The sequence below is a fragment of the Herpailurus yagouaroundi genome, unplaced genomic scaffold (assembly GCF_014898765.1).
Source record: "Herpailurus yagouaroundi ecotype Mexico unplaced genomic scaffold, PumYag 199, whole genome shotgun sequence".
Lineage (NCBI taxonomy): Eukaryota > Metazoa > Chordata > Mammalia > Carnivora > Felidae > Herpailurus > Herpailurus yagouaroundi.
In genome coordinates, this window is record NW_024412430.1 from 21,451,343 (window position 1) to 21,466,921 (window position 15,579).

Consider the following 15,579-nt stretch of genomic DNA (forward strand, 5'->3'; position numbering starts at 1 on the left):
CCCCCTCGTGCAGCACTCACCCCACGGCCACGCCAGCGGCCCCCACAAGTCGAAACCTCCCGAGTCAGCTCCAGACAACAAGCTGTGAGAGCAGATTTCTATTTAAAAGAACAAGAAAAGGAAAAGTTTTGGATGGTCAGTTAGCAACATGAGGCCCCGAATCGAGAGAGAAACCACAATGTGGAAACAATCTTTTCTTTTTCTTCTTAAGAAATAAAGCCTAGCAACCTTCAAGTTGCAGCCAAAATGATAAAAGCCGACATTTTGAGGCCGAAGGACCATGTTATACAGTTGGTTCCTAGATGCGGCCTCGCTTCCCCCTGCCGAGGACATGCCGGTGGAGCGGTCTCTTTATCTGGTTCCGGCATCGTGCCTGACGTGGCCTCGCACGGTGTCCTCACACCCTCGATGAGATGAGTGGCGGGTCAGGAGCTGGCCAGCACTGGGTCAGTGTCAGGGGCGACAGAGGCAGCGAGGCCTGTTCCTTGGATGAGCTCTTGAGAATAACGCCCGATGGAAATAGCGTCCATGGGGGTGTGGGGGGTGGGGAGGAACCTGGGGGGACACAGAGCCCTCCACGAGCCTCTGCATCTCCACCTTGACCTTTTATGCTCATGGAGAGACCGCACCGGGTTCGAGTGCTGCCAGGGGAGCGTCTTCATCCGCCGGCCTAGCTGCCGGGGTGCGTCAAGTTCCCGGGCAACCGGCTGCCTTTCCGAGGTGGCTCTCCAGCACGTAAGCAGGCTGTCTCCAGCGGCATCAATCGTGGCCCGCATGTGGGTGGCACTGGCCGGGAGCTCCCGGAGGAGCCTCTCCATAGGCTGGGCACCTGCTGCGTGGCATCGCCTCGGCCTCTTGACCTCCCCGGAGCCAGGGACTCCCTCCCGGGTGTGGCTGGCACGGATGGTCACCGGCCCAGCACCAACCTTTCACCTGTTTCCTACCTGAAGAACCCTGAGCCCTGCCTGCAATGTGTAGACAACTAAAAATACTATCTTGGCTTCCTGCTTCCCTTGCAGTTAGGGGTGACCAGGCGTGCAGCAGAAGCAGAAGTAGGAGTCGTTGGGTGGGGCCTCTGGGAAAGGGCTTAAAGAGGGGCGGGTGCCTGCAGGGCCAGTCTTCACCCTTGTTTCCCATTCCTCATCCGTCCCGCCGGGCCGTGTGGGCGCCCACGTGGGGCAGCACCTTGTGACCGTGTGTGACAGGGCACACCCAGCATTGAACAAGAGGGCAGAGCACCCAGGACCCTCTGGGTGTCTCTGTAAGAAAACAGAACCCTCACTTTTCAAAAGCCACGGCTCATGGGTTTTTATTATAATCAAATGCAGATCCTTGTTGAAAGAGTGGCAAAAAATAGAAGAATGTGCCCAAATAATTTTGAGGGCAATGAACCTCAGCCCCACCCGTTGTGATAGTTCTGGAAACAGTCACAATCTCCTGTTCTGGGATGTCCGCGGCCACAGCGCCTCCCTGTCTGGTCCCCCTGTCAGTCACCCGCTGGTCCTGTGAACCTCAGCCCCGGGTCAGCTCGGGGACTAGTCTTCCCTTGCGGGAGGCGTGGTGACATCCTACAGACCCTGGCGTCATCTGGGATCTAATGTCTGCATAGTCCTGTGTCTGAGACTCCTGCTCGTGGAAAAGGGATCATGGGTTCTGGAGGCAACGGCGTCAGAGGACGGTTCCCTGGGCTGCCGACCACACCGCACACGATGGGCGCCACACACGCTGAGCTCGCCCTACCCGCACCTCCCCCTGACTCCGGCAGTGGCAGGTTCTTGCACCTGACACGTTCCTACAGGTCTTGTGTGTCACCGTAGGTCACCCTGGTCACACATCCTAACATCATATGCCAACCTGGAAATGACATGACTCTCCCCTGCTGAGAGCACACCAGGAGTCGCCGGTCCGAAGCCGTTTGCAGGCTGCCCGTCGAGCGGACAAACAGATATGCCTGCCATCCTTCATCGCCATTCGTCACCTGCCCCGCGGTGCCAAGGGGTCTTATTTGCCCCACTGGGCTGATCCTCCTGAGGGCAACCAACGTGGACAAACAGGACACGTACACACGTATACACGGGTCCCGGGTGCTGACGGACCTGGAGACAGATGGAAGGATGCGCAGCCCGTGGGGGCAACAGCAGAAGGTCCGGGAGGAGGCGGCCCTGAGCTTGCAGTGCTCTGGGAGGGCGTCTCGGAGATGCTGTCCATCAAGGACAGGACAGAACAGGGGCGCCTGGGTGGCGCAGTCGGTTAGGCGTCCGACTTCAGCCAGGTCACGATCTCGCGGTCCGTGAGTTCGAGCCCCGCGTCGGGCTCTGGGCTGATGGCTCAGAGCCTGGAGCCTGTTTCCGATTCTGTGTCTCCCTCTCTCTCTGCCCCTCGCCCGTTCATGCTCTGTCTCTCTCTGTCCCAAAAATAAATAAACGTTGAAAAAAAAAATAAATCCTTTAAAAAAAGGACAGGACAGAACGATGGTCGAGCAGTGGTCTCGTCTGAGGGAAGGCTGTCCAGGCAGAAAGGCCACGGGGACAAAGGGAGCCGTCAGGCCATGAGGCTGAGACGCGGCCCGGCTCAGAGGGCGGGTGTGGAGGGTGGAGGGCCAGGGGGGCCAGACTGTGGATTCATTCGCAGTATGTGGACCCCCCCACCCCACCAGAAGGTGGGGATTTTGAACGTGGGAACGGCAGAAGCCGGCTGTTAGTGGGAGCCACTGCAGTGTCCGGGCCAGAGAGGGCGGGCTGCCGGGGAGGGGACATGTCTGGTGAGGGAACAGGGGGCGCAGCGAGGCTGGGGCACTGCTGGGGCAGCGGCAGAGGCGAGCCACAGAAGCGGGGACAGCCGGGAGAGGCCAAGCGGCCGTGCCCACTCTCACCAGTCTGGAAAGCGCTAGGGCCATGGACAGGAGGGTTTCCTGGGTGGGGAGGGGGCTCTCGCAGGCCAGAGAGAAAGCAGTGGCAAAGAGCAGGCCAATGATCTCATCTGTTTCCGTCACGCACTTGGGTCTTGTAAGATTTTAAATCCCTCTTTCTGTTTCTCTTGACTTTTTAGTATTAGTTTGGTAGTTCCTTCGCTTCCAGAAAACTTACAGTTCCATCCCACACAAGAAATATTAAATGCCACAAGTGGTGGGCTTTCTTACACTTGTCAAATGATCTATTTTGTGATAAATATAAAATGATGTATTTTCTAAGTAATTTAGGCTCCGCGGAGAGAACAGAGCCACAACTACAACAATAAAAAATGTAACACGGATTCCAACACTGAATGAGTCATCTGAATTTCTGTGTTTATGATAAGGAATAGGCGACACAGTAAGATTGTTTTGGAACCGGACCAAAACTCCCAAGGAGAAGCCCATGAAGGAACAGCCTTGCTTACTTATGTCCCCAACCCCTATCTCATTTAAAATACGACTGGATTTGGGGCACCTGGGCGGCTCAGTCGGTTGAGTGTCCGACTTCGGCTCAGGTCATGATCTCACAGTTCGTGAGTTCAAGCCCCGCGTCGGACTCTGTGCTGACAGTTCGGAGCCTGGCGCCTGCTTCGGATTCTGTCTCTCTCTCTCTTTCTCTCTCTCTCTCTCTCTCTGCCCCTCCCCAACTCATGCTCTGCTCTCTCAGAAATAAATAAACATTAAAAAAAAAAAAAATACAACTGGATTCTCCTGCCGGGAGTGAGCTGGGAGTGGGACCACTTGGCATGTGTACCGTGTGGCCAGCACCCAGACCTATTGGTGTTTGTCCCTCACCAACGAACTTCAGCTTAAAACATCGCTATTCCTCCAACAGAAGCAAGATGCTACTGGTTGACAAACACCCGGTGGTCAGCGCATGTGTCTGTGGCATGGCATCAGGGGCGTGAATTCACTGGGCGGGGCCTCCGTCTCACTCACTGTTGGATGCCCAGTGTCGAGCACCCAACGGGCACCCAACAGATGCAAACACCCAGATGAACGAATGAGGGAGGTGATGCTTTCTTTACTGATAATGCCACAGGCTCAGAGGAGTGCAGGAAACCCAGTTCTTTACTGAGTGTAACTGACATGCAGAAAGTATCCAGTTTGATAGGTTTCAAAACATATTTGATGAGTGGAAGCCATCACCACAACCACCGTCATGAACACATCTATGCTTGTGCCTTTGTGATTTCCTCCCGTCTGCCCGTCCGCCCGTCCTCCACCCGCCCTCCCCCAGCAGTCCCCGCCCTTCGGTCTCTAACTGCATGCTACTTTTCAGTTTCTAGGATTTTATATAAATGGGATCGTATTCTTTTTTGTCTGGCTTCTTTCACAGAGCAATTTTCAGGTGCATTTACAGGTTGCTGTGTCTTTCCATTTGTTTGTGCATTTGTCTGGATGTTTGGGTGGTTTCCAGTTTTTGTCTCTTGTAAGAAAGCTGCTATGAACATTCGTGTGCAAGTCTTTGTATGCACGTAGGTTTCCTTGCCTCTTGGGTTTTGAAACCTGGGATCGGAATGACTGGATCACATGTTCAACTTTTTAAAAAAACTGCCAAACTCTTTTCCCAAAGTGTTCATACCGTTTCACGTTCCCAGCGACCAGGTATGAGAGCCCCCCTTCCTCCACATCCTCGCCAACACTTGGTGTCTTCCTAATGGTGCAAGTGGGATCTCACTGTGGCTTCTGTTTGCATTTCCCCCTATGACCAGTGACGCTGAGAAGCTTTTCATGTGCTATTTGCCGGTGAAGAGTCTGTGCAAACACTTAGATTGTTTTTATTGACTTGTTTGTTTTCTTATTGTTCAGTTTGAGAGTTCTATATATATTATTTATCTTTTGCCAGACATGTGCTTTACAATTTTTTTCTCCTGTTTTCTTCTACAAGTGGTATAGTTTCCGGTGTTTTCTATATACAGGTCTACGACCTATGTAGGGTTGACTTTTGCATGTAGTATGCATGGGTCCTGGTTCATTTCTTTTTCTTTCTTTCTTTCTTCTTTCTTTCTTGGGCTCTCTCCTTCTTTCTTTCCCTCCTCCCTCCCTCCCTCTTTCCCTTCCTTCCTTCCCTTCTTCCTTCCCTCTTTCTTTCCACCTTTGTGCATACGGATTGCCAATGGTGCCAGCACTATTTGTTAAAAAAGCCATCCTTTCACCACTGCATAGCCTTTGCGGCTGTGTCAAAACTCAGTTGTCCATATATGTGTGGGTCTCTTTCTGGAGGCCCACTTGTCTATCTTTATGCAATATAATGCTGTTTTGATTACCCTCACTTCATAATAATTCTTGAACCAGGCAATGTTAGCCCTTCAACTTGCCTTTCCAAAACATTTTTGGTTTTATTCTAGAATCCTTGCTTTTCCATTTGATCACTAGAATAACTCTGTCTTAGAAACACCCTGGGGTGTTAAATGAGACTGCATTAACTTTATAGAGCAGTCCGGGGAGAACTGAACTCAACAATACAGAGTCTCCCTGTGCACAAACCACATATGCTTCCATTCATTTTGGTCCTCTGTATTCCTATCAGCAATATTTAATAGGCTAGGGTAAAGATGTCACCTATCTTTTATATGATTTTTCCACAAAGCATTTTATATTCATTTCTTTGATGCTATTATAAATATTTAAATTAAAAAAATTTTTAATGGTTTGTTGCTAATTTTTGTATATTGATCTCGTAACCTTCAACATAGCTAAACCTCCTGATTAGTTCTAGTAGCTTGTATTCCCATATTTTTTTACACAGATGATGACATTATCTATGAAGAAAGACAGTTTTGCTTCTTCCTTTCTTATCTGGTTTTAAAATTTCTTTTTCTTGCCTTATTGCACTGGCTAGAACCTCCAGTACCATGTTAAGTACCCGTGACAAGAACAGACATTTCTGTCTCATTCCTAGTCTTGAAGGAAAAACTTCAGTGTTTCAAGATTAAGTATGATGTTGGTGGAAAGTTTCGTAGATGCCTGTTATTGTTGCTTTATTCTGTGGTATAATGTGGTATTCTGTGGTATAATGATAAATATATATTTGGTCTTTATCCTTGCTTCCTGGCATGAAGCTCCTAAAACTCTTTTTTTTTTTTAAGTTTGTTTGTTTGTTTAGAGAGTGTGTGTGTTCGAGCGAGTGAAGGAGGAGCAAAGAGAGAGAAAGAGAGGGAGAATCCCAAGCAGACTCTAGGCTGTCGGCGCAGAGCCTGTCACAGGGCTTAAACTCATGAACCGTGAGACCATGACTGGAGCCAAAATCAAGAGTTGGACGCTCAATGTATGAGCCACCTGGGTGCTCCACGGAGCTCCTAAAACTCTTGAAATTCCCTGGGTGATAGGTGTGATAAGGTCATCTTCATTATTCACAAGCTCCCTTCTACCAGATCTGGCTTTACGCTAATGAGGTGACTCTTGGTGGACCCCTAGATGGCTTTAGGATGGGACTGGCTGTCAGAAAGGCCAAGCCTTGCCTAGTGGGTTGGAACCTCCAGCCCCACCCCTCCACCTCTGGGGAAGGGAGAGGGACCAGAGACTGAGGTCCATCATCAGTGGCCAATGATTTGATCATTCATCCCCCATGTGATAGGAGATCCATAAAAACCTCTAAATGACAGGATTCAGGGAGTTTCCAGATTGGTGAACACATCAGTGGTGCACCCAGAGAAGGTGCGGAAGCTTTGCGCTGTCCCACCCCTCAGCCCCAGCCCTTACCTTGCCCCGTACCATTGTATGGAATGTTCCTGAATTGTATCCTTACAATAAACTCATGAATGCAAATCAAGTGTTTTCTTGAGGTCTGTGAGTTGTTCTAGTGAATTATTAAAACTGAGGGGGGTGCACCTGGGTGGCTCAGTCAGTCAAGCTTCCAATTTGGCTCAGGTCATGATCTCACAGTTCATGAGTTCCAGCCCCGCATCCAGCTCTGTGCTGCCAGCTTGGAGCCTGGTGCCTGCTTCTGATTCTGTGTCTCCCTCTCTCTCTGCCCCTCCCCTGCTCGTGCTCTGTCTCTCTCTTTCTCAAAAATAAATAAACATTAAAAAAAATTTTTTTAAAGACACCAGTTTCCTCATAAAAAAAAAAAAAATGAGGGGGGGGTTATGGCAACTTCAGACTTTCAACTGGTGTCCAAAGTAGGGGTAGTCGTGGAGGACTGAGTGCTTAGCCTATGAGGCCTGAACTAACTCCGGGTAATTAGTGTCAGCATTTAGTTAGCGTTGGACACCTAGTTGGTGTCAGAGAGTCAGAGAATATGAGATTATTCCTAAACTGCTGACTTTTTATCAAAATGGATGTTAAATTTTTTCAATTTTTTTGTTATGACCCTATGATTTTTTCTTATTCTTATAGGGAACTATATATTTTTTTGTTACTGTTGTCGGTTTTACTTTCGGATATCTGATTCATTTGGGGTTTATTCTAGTGTAATGTATAAGGCATAGATCTGATTTTCTCTTTTTCTAAACGTCCACCCAGTTGTTCTGGTGCCATTTATTGGAAGGTTTATGTGGGCCCAGTGATGTGGGCGCCACCCTCACCACACACTGCACTGTCACACATTCTCAGGCCTGGTTTGGGACTTTCTGTTCTGTATACTGGCCTGTCTGTCCCGGCACCAGGACCGCAATTATAGAGGCTTCACAGTCTGTTCCAATATCTGGTAGGTCTAATCCTCCCTCAGAGCCTTTCCATTTTAGTGTTTTCCTGGCTATTCTTGCATTTAAAAGCTTTTTTCCATATGAACTTTCCGTATCAGTGTGTTCACTTTTGAAAAAAAAATCCCACTCGGCCCTGGTATATTATTATATTAATGTGCTGTTACGGTTTCTCTGCTAGTATATTTACTGTAATTGCACTGGTTATTTATAAGTAATAATTGTAAATTTTCCTTTTTCGATATTGTCTTTTCAGGATTATGTCTCATCATCTGACTTGCTTCACAAAAGGCACTTGAAAGTCCTCCCTGTTCTGCGCTCTGAAGCAAGCGGACGATTTGGTAGAATTCTTTGGAAACAACGGGGCCGGGTGGTTTTGGGTGGGATGGTTTCTTGATAACTTTATTTTGTTGTACGGAAACTATTCTGCTTGAGCTTTTTCTCTCCAGTGGCATCAGTTATGTTAAGCTACTGTGTCTCAGGAAATTTTCCATGTCATCTAGATGTTACATTTCATTAAAAGTAGTCTTATATTAAAAAATATTCATTTGAGGGGCGCCTGGGTGGCTCAGTCGGTTAAGCGTCCGACTTTGGCTCGGGTCACGATCTCGCAGTTCTTGGGTTCGAGTCCCGCGTCGGGCTCTGCGCTGACAGCTCAGAGCCTGGAGCCTGCTTTGGATTCTGGGTCTCCCTCTCTGTCTGCCCCTCCCCCACTCATGCTCTGTCTTTCTCTGTCTCTCACAAATAAATGTAAAAAAAAAAATTTTTTTTAAATATTCATTTGATTCAATGGTTCTTTTTCCCTTCTCATTTCTTATTTCGTATGTTTTTATCTTTTCTCTCTTTCTTGATTAGTTTATTTAGTGGTTTATTTTGGTATCACTTTAATAAATCAAGATTTTATTTTGTTAATTATATCTATTATTTCTCTATTCTAGCCATTTCTGCTATTATATCTATTAATTCACTTGTTTTTCCTTTTAGTTTATTTAGCTTTTGAGGTGAGAATTTAATTCCTTTATTTTCTTTCCATGTTACTGGCATGTGTTTAAGACTGTGTAGCTTCCTTTGATTATTCTTTAAAATGGATTACATAGATTCTGATATGCAGTGTTTTTATTATCGTTATGTTTTAGAGATTCTGTTAAGTTTGTTTTGTATGTGCCATTTCATTCAGTTGTTTAACTAAATTCTTAAAATTTCCAGGTAGAAGGCCTTCTTGCACTTTTGTTGTTAATTTCTTTTTTTTTAATTTTTTTTTAATGTTTATTTATTTATTTAAAAAAAATTTTTTTTTCAACGTTTATTTATTTTTGGGACAGAGAGAGACAGAGCATGAACGGGCGAGGGGCAGAGAGAGAGGGAGACACAGAATCGGAAACAGGCTCCAGGCTCTGAGCCATCAGCCCAGAGCCCGACGCGGGGCTCGAACTCACGGACCGCGAGATCGTGACCTGGCTGAAGTCGGACGCTTAACCGACTGCGCCACCCAGGCGCCCCTATGTTTATTTATTTTTGAGAGAGACAGAGACAGAATGCGAGTGGGTTGGGGCAGATAGAGAGGGAAGCACAAGATCCGAAGCAGGCTCCAGGCTCTGATCTGTCAGCACAGAGCCTGATGCGGGGCTCGAACTCATGAGCTGTGAAATCATGACCTGAGCCAAAGTCGGAAGCTCAACCGACTGAGCCACCCAGGTGCCCCTTTTGTTGTTATTTTCTATGTTAATTGCATTTTGATCAGAAAGTTTTATAATATTTTTTTCTCTTTTTTATGAAACTCAGTGATATAATTTTTGTGTCCTAAAATAAGACCAATTTGTGTGACTATTCAATGTGTACTTGAAAAGAATGTTTTCCATTACCGAGGTGTCATATAAATATTTCAATAAGCTCTAGCGCGTTTATTACATTGTGTCGGTCTTCTGGAGCCTTAGTTTTTTGTACTGCAAATGGTATGTTAAGGTGTCCTATTATTAGTGTGATTCAAAAATTTGTCTTCGCATGTATATATATATAAAAGCCATATATATAATATGATGTATTAGCTCCCTCATATAGTTTTTGATTTGACGTGTAAAATTTTGAGAATTCTTTCATCAGAGATCCTAAGATACTGGTTGTGGCTTTCTTTGCCTGGTTTTGGTTTCAGGGCAATGCTGGTCTTACAGAATGAATGGACGCATATCCCCATTTCTTCAATTTTTGGGAAGTTTGTGTATATTTGCTATTGCTTCTTCCTTGAGTGTTGGGTAGAATTCCCCAGGGGACCTGTGTGGGCCTGGGACGGTGTTCACAAATTTAACTTTAATAACCAAATAGCTATTCTTGCAGCTGATTTCTTCTCGGGAGATCTTTTTTTTTTTTATTTTTTAATTTTTTTTATTTTGAGAGAGAGAGAGAGAGAGAGAGAGAGAGAGAGAAGGGGAGGGGCAGAGAGAGAGGGAGAGAAAGAATCCCAAGCAGGTTCCACGCTGTCAGTGCCCAGCCCCACTCGGGGTTCCATCCCACGACCTTGGGATCATGGCCTGAGCCGAAATCAAGAGATGGATGCTTAACTGACTGAGACACCCAGGCGCCCCAGGAGATCTTTGATAGTTGGTGCCCTTCACAGAATTTAACCTGAGTTGTGGGCTTATTGACATTCAGTTGTCTGCAACAGGCCCTCATTACCCGTTGCCTCCTCATCCAGGGCGGCCTTCTGGAGGAAGCAGGGAAATGGACTGGTCTGAAGCCTCCCACGCACAGGCCGGGCTGACTTGGGCTTGTCTACCAGCTGCCCAGATGTGGGGTGGGAGGGAGGGGGACCTGTAGCTTAGAGGTTCTCAGAAGTCAGACATCAAGCATGGAGTCTGCCCTTTCGTTATATTGTCTTTTCAGTGCCTGCAGAATGTGTAGTGATGCTGAGTTTCATTCCCGATGTGGGTAAACTGTGTTCCTCCTGCCCTCTCTGCCCTTTCCCTGGGCAGCCTGCCCAAAGGTTTGATTCCATCCATCTTCTTGAAGACCTAGTTCTTGGTTCATTGATTTTCTATGCTGTTTTGGTTTTCTGTCTCCTTGTTTTGTGCTTTGGTCTTTATTAAATTATTTTCTTCTGCTTACTTGGGTTTACTCTGCTCTTCTTTTTTTTTTTTACATTTTTTAAAATGTTTATTTATTTTTGAGAGAAAGAGAGAGAGACAGACAGACAGAACATGAGCAGGGGAGGGGCAGAATTTGGACAGGCTCCAGGATCTGAGATGTCAGCACAGAGCCTGATGCGGGCCTTGAACCCACAAACCGTGAGATCATGACCTGAGCCCAAGTCGGACACCTAACCGACCGAGCCACCCAGGAGCCCCTTACTCTGCTCTTCTTTTTGTACTTTTTGACCGTGGAAGCTGAAGTGGTAGTTTCAAATCTTTACTCTTTTCTAATGTAAGTTTCGCACTAACGCCGCTTTAGTGGCGTCCCTAACCCTGATCCGCTGTGTTTTCAGCCCATTCAGGCTTCCTGGTAGTTTTTATTGTCTTCACGAATGCCAACATCTGTCTCCATTCTGGTTTGATTTGGATCTCGTTTTCCACGTGGGCCATATTTTCCTGCTTATTGCCTGCCTGATAATCTTTGATCGGAGGCCAGACAGGGCGAATGTTACCTTGTAGGATGTTGGATATTTTTGTACTTCTACAAGTCTTAAATTGTGTTCTGAATACAGTTGAGTGTGATCCTGTCAGTTCTTGCTCTCATCATCTGTTGGGTGGGTCTGGAGCAGAGCCGGGCCTGGGGTTGAGACCTCCAGAGTGCTTGTCCTAAGGTCTCATGATGTGGGACCTTCTCCAGTCTCCTTTGTCGGAACAGGTGTCATTGTTGGGCCTGTTTGAGCTCTGGCACTGTGCCTCAATCCTTCCCTGTGGCTCCTTCCCCCACCTGAGGTGAGTTTCCCACAAACGAGTGTTTCCCGGGTGTCTGTCGGACCCTCACGGAACCCTCTGCAGGCCACTGGGTCTCCATCCCTTAGGAATTATCATCCTTCATTGCCTGAGGTCCGGTGTCTTGAAAAGCATCGTTTCACGTTTTTCTGTTTACTTTGTTGTTACCGTTTCAGGGAGAAGGATAAATTCGCCCCGTGGCCCCATCTTGGCCAGATGAGGAAGTAATAAAACCAATTTTAACAAACATTCGTCGGTATTGAGAAGATCTACGAAAACGTGGCAGACACAGAGATGCTCTCTCCAGATCCCCCTTCCCAGGGAGGACGTGTTGCCTGCTCTGGTGACACCGGCTGGCAGTGGCCAGGTTCACACGCTTGCTCTCTGCTGTGCCCCTCACACAGCAGCCCCGACTCGGCCCTACACGGGGTACCGTGATGGGCAGCGCCGGCTCGAGTCCCCACCTGCGTCAGGGGCATGTCAGGCCTGCTGCTCAGTCCGCCTTCCCCCTTCCATCTCCTTCTTCCCATTCCATGTCTCCTACCCCAAACCCCGTCTCAGCTTCTGCTTCCGCAGAACCCGGCCTGCCGCCAGCCCTCAGGCGGCCGGTGGGGCCCAGATATTGGTCCGCAGGGGCCTCCGTAGCGTCTCTCGTCCACATGAACTGAAAGCTCACCCCTGGAATTTGTCTCTGAAAGACCATCTGGTCTTCAGCGTGTGTCTGTGTATCTGTGTGACTTAGAGGGTTTTGTTCTCTTGACAAAAATGTATACAGAGGTTAGTTCCCAAGACCTATGTCGCAGGGGGGAAAGTCGTGAAATAAGAGAAATGGGCTGCAGAAGCTAGGATGCGCTCTATTTGTGCATCTCGTAAGAGGGTAACCGATGTCACCATTAAGTGACTATTTTTGGAAGCCCTCATGTGTCAAGGCACGCCTTTCAGATCTTGACTAGTTTGGGACCCAGTCAAGCTCTGGGGAATGCATCGCGGAATTTCTGCCTCATTGCTGCCAGCCTCATGCCCCGAAGAGAAAACCACTTGAATTAAACCCAAACATGGCCCTGCCGTTCACGCGGGGAGAGCACCCGAGCCACGCGAGCCATACCTGTGCTGTGCGCCACACTCTGGGATTTCGGCAGCACCAGGCGGGTGTCCTCAGCAAAGCGCCCCTTCCTCTCTGCACAGACATCAGGAGTCCTGGCCACCTGGTCCCGGCCAGACGTGTGGTCCCCAAAGGGCTGGCGCATCCCACGAATCAGTTCTTCATCACCGAGGCACCTCTGATTGACAAAAGAAAAGTCAATGATGCTTGCCTCCCTTCATGTCCCTGCTCTACGCACTCAGGAGCCGCCAAGCCGCAGGCCAGTGGCATGTTCGGAATATGTTCTTGAGCAGATATCAAGGACACCCTGGCGGGCGGAGGACAGAGGTCGTGGCAGTGGCGGGTGACCGGCCGCTTAGCAAAAGCACAGCACACACGCTGGGTCCTTGTGGGACCCTCACCACGACCACTTCAGATGTTACTGTGCAAGGTGGCCGGGCAGCTGCCGAGACGCCGGGTGGCGCCCGCAGGGACACGCTGCTGGAAAGGGGCGGCTCTGGGATTAGAAGAGGGCTCTCTGACACCAACAGCAAGGTCCCTTCCACTCAGCCACGCCACGGCCGCCAGGGGCTCGTGAGCAGGACCGACTGTGGTGAGCGTGGCCTGGTGTGGTGCCCGCCACTCGGCAGACGTTACACACGGGGAGGCGACCAAGGATCTCACGGGGCCCCCACAGTGTCCAGCCCACTGCAGGCCCGCGACAAGCTGGGCACCGTGTGAGTGGAAGTGATGGGGGCACCCTTCTCCCTCCCTCCACTACTGGGGGGCCTTGCGATCAGCACTCACGCCCCGGGGCGAGATAACCACCAGCCACGACGCAGAACCGCTGCGGATTTGTGGCAAACGAAACCGATTCTGGAAGGCAGAGTCCGACCACGGCGAACCGCACGCTCTCCTCTCGCGCCCCGTCGCCGGCCCGGCCCGCCCGCCCGGGAGCATCGTGAGTCCTCGCAGGAGGGGGGCAGCCGAAGGAACAGAGCGGAGGCCGCCGTGGCCTGGCGGCCCGGGAGGCCGGCTGAAGGCAGGGAGGCCCGGAGACACGCTGGCCCGCGAGGACGGGCCCCTGGCGCTCACACCAAGGGGCCGGAAGGCTCTCGGCCACGGCTGCGCGCCCGGAGTGACCGCAGAGCCTGGAGCCGGAGCCGGAGCCGGGTCCTGCCGACCGGGGAGCAGTCACCGGCTTAGTTCGAGCCCTGGGTTTGCAAAGCAGCCTGCGGCTGGCGGGCAGGGCCGCGTGACCTGTGAACCCGAGGGCCCGCCCCCCAGGCCAGGGGGCGTCACATCCGACTCGCACCTGAGTTACACCCGACACGGGATCATCCTAAAGTCAGGGCCAAGGGAGGCCTACCTGTCTCAATTGGCCTTCGCAGGCCCGTTGGCTGGAGCCCGGGACGCAGAGGACGTGGTTTTGCGTGAAGCCCGCTGCAGACGTGCGTGTACGCAACAACGTACGCAGCGGGGCTCCTGCGCCGCGCCGTGTGGACGACTCCCCGACCTCCGCCGCGGAAGCAGGCTCGGCTGTCCAGACCGAGGAGCGGGAACCGGGGGAGGGACGGCCGCTCGGCTGGTCCCACCTCACCCACCCTCTCTCTCTCTGGAGTCCGAATGCGCTGCCGTTTCACTGTGACCCGTCGGGCCCCTGTGCGCGGGGCCGCCGCACACCCACTGTGGCCGCGTGGCCGCCACCACGCGCCTCCCGTGGCCGGGCTCCGGCGTGGGGAGTGAAGGACGCGGTGGGCGTCGGCGCGGGAACGTCTTCCGAAAGCGCTCCTCTGCTCGCCTCCCGAGCAAACACCTGATCTCAACCAGGAGTGATCCGGCAGCTTGGCTAGCTCGGCGAGAATCCGGATTCGCGGCCTCTCCGCGCTCCTCGCGCATCCGGGCGAGCTGACTGTGCGCCGCGGGGTGAAGGGTCTTGGGGGCCTCCTCAAACTTGTCCAGCACCTTTTCAGCCGGGATGTCTCTCCGCCACCCCTTGCCGGCCCCCCCCCGGCCCCCCCCCCCCCAGAGAGACGAACTCGAACACAGAGAGGCGTGAGCCTGTGGCAGGTCCCCATCGCCAACCGTGACGTCGCTACGGGGAGGGGACAGGGCCCGCCAGCCTGCCTCCCCGGTGGCCTGCGTGCCTGCCTGTCCCCAGGGATGCCCACAGGTGACAATGACGCACAGGGGAGCGCAGGCAAGGAGGAACCAGGTCTCCGGGGTGACAGCGCAGACCAGGGCCGCAGCACTGAGAAGGGGGTGCCCGAACCAGGCACTGAGGACTCAAGTGTATTAACCACATCTTTCGTTTACTGTGTTTGGTGCTCTGGCATCTGGGGCCCTGCAGCCCCGTAGGGATGGGATAAGGCGTGGAGACAGGGAAGGACTCACCTGGGGGCTGCCTTCACCTGCGAACCTCCCCGTCACCCAGCACCAGGTGCCAGACTCCCCGTGGGGGCCCTGTTCCCAGAGCCCGCTGAGCTCTCGCACACTGCTGATCCCCAACCTTTCTTACGGTGGGAATCAGGACAGCAATCCTGCCCGCAGCCCTCCCACACCGGCTGAGCCTGTGCTTCCCCGTGTGGCCCCCCATGGCAGGTCCCCGCTTGGGGACTGCGGGGAACAAGCTGTGTTCTGATCTGCTGGCCGCCACCACACCTGGATAATAATAAAACCTGCATTTTCAACACTAGTAAATAGACACGACCAGGGGCCACTGTACGGTCCATCCCCAAATCCACGTTTGACAAATTTTTATTTACGTTTGTTTATTCATTAACTATTATTTTTTAACGTTCACTTTTGTGAGAGAGAGAGAGCAAGCAAGCATGAGTGGGGGGTGGAGGGTCAAAGAGACAGAGAGAGAGAGAGAGAGAGAGAGAGAGAGAGAGAGAGAGACAGAATCTGAAACAGGCTCCAGGCTCTGAGCTGTCAGCACAGAGCCCAACGTGGGGCTTGAACTCATGAACCTTGAGATCATGACCTGAC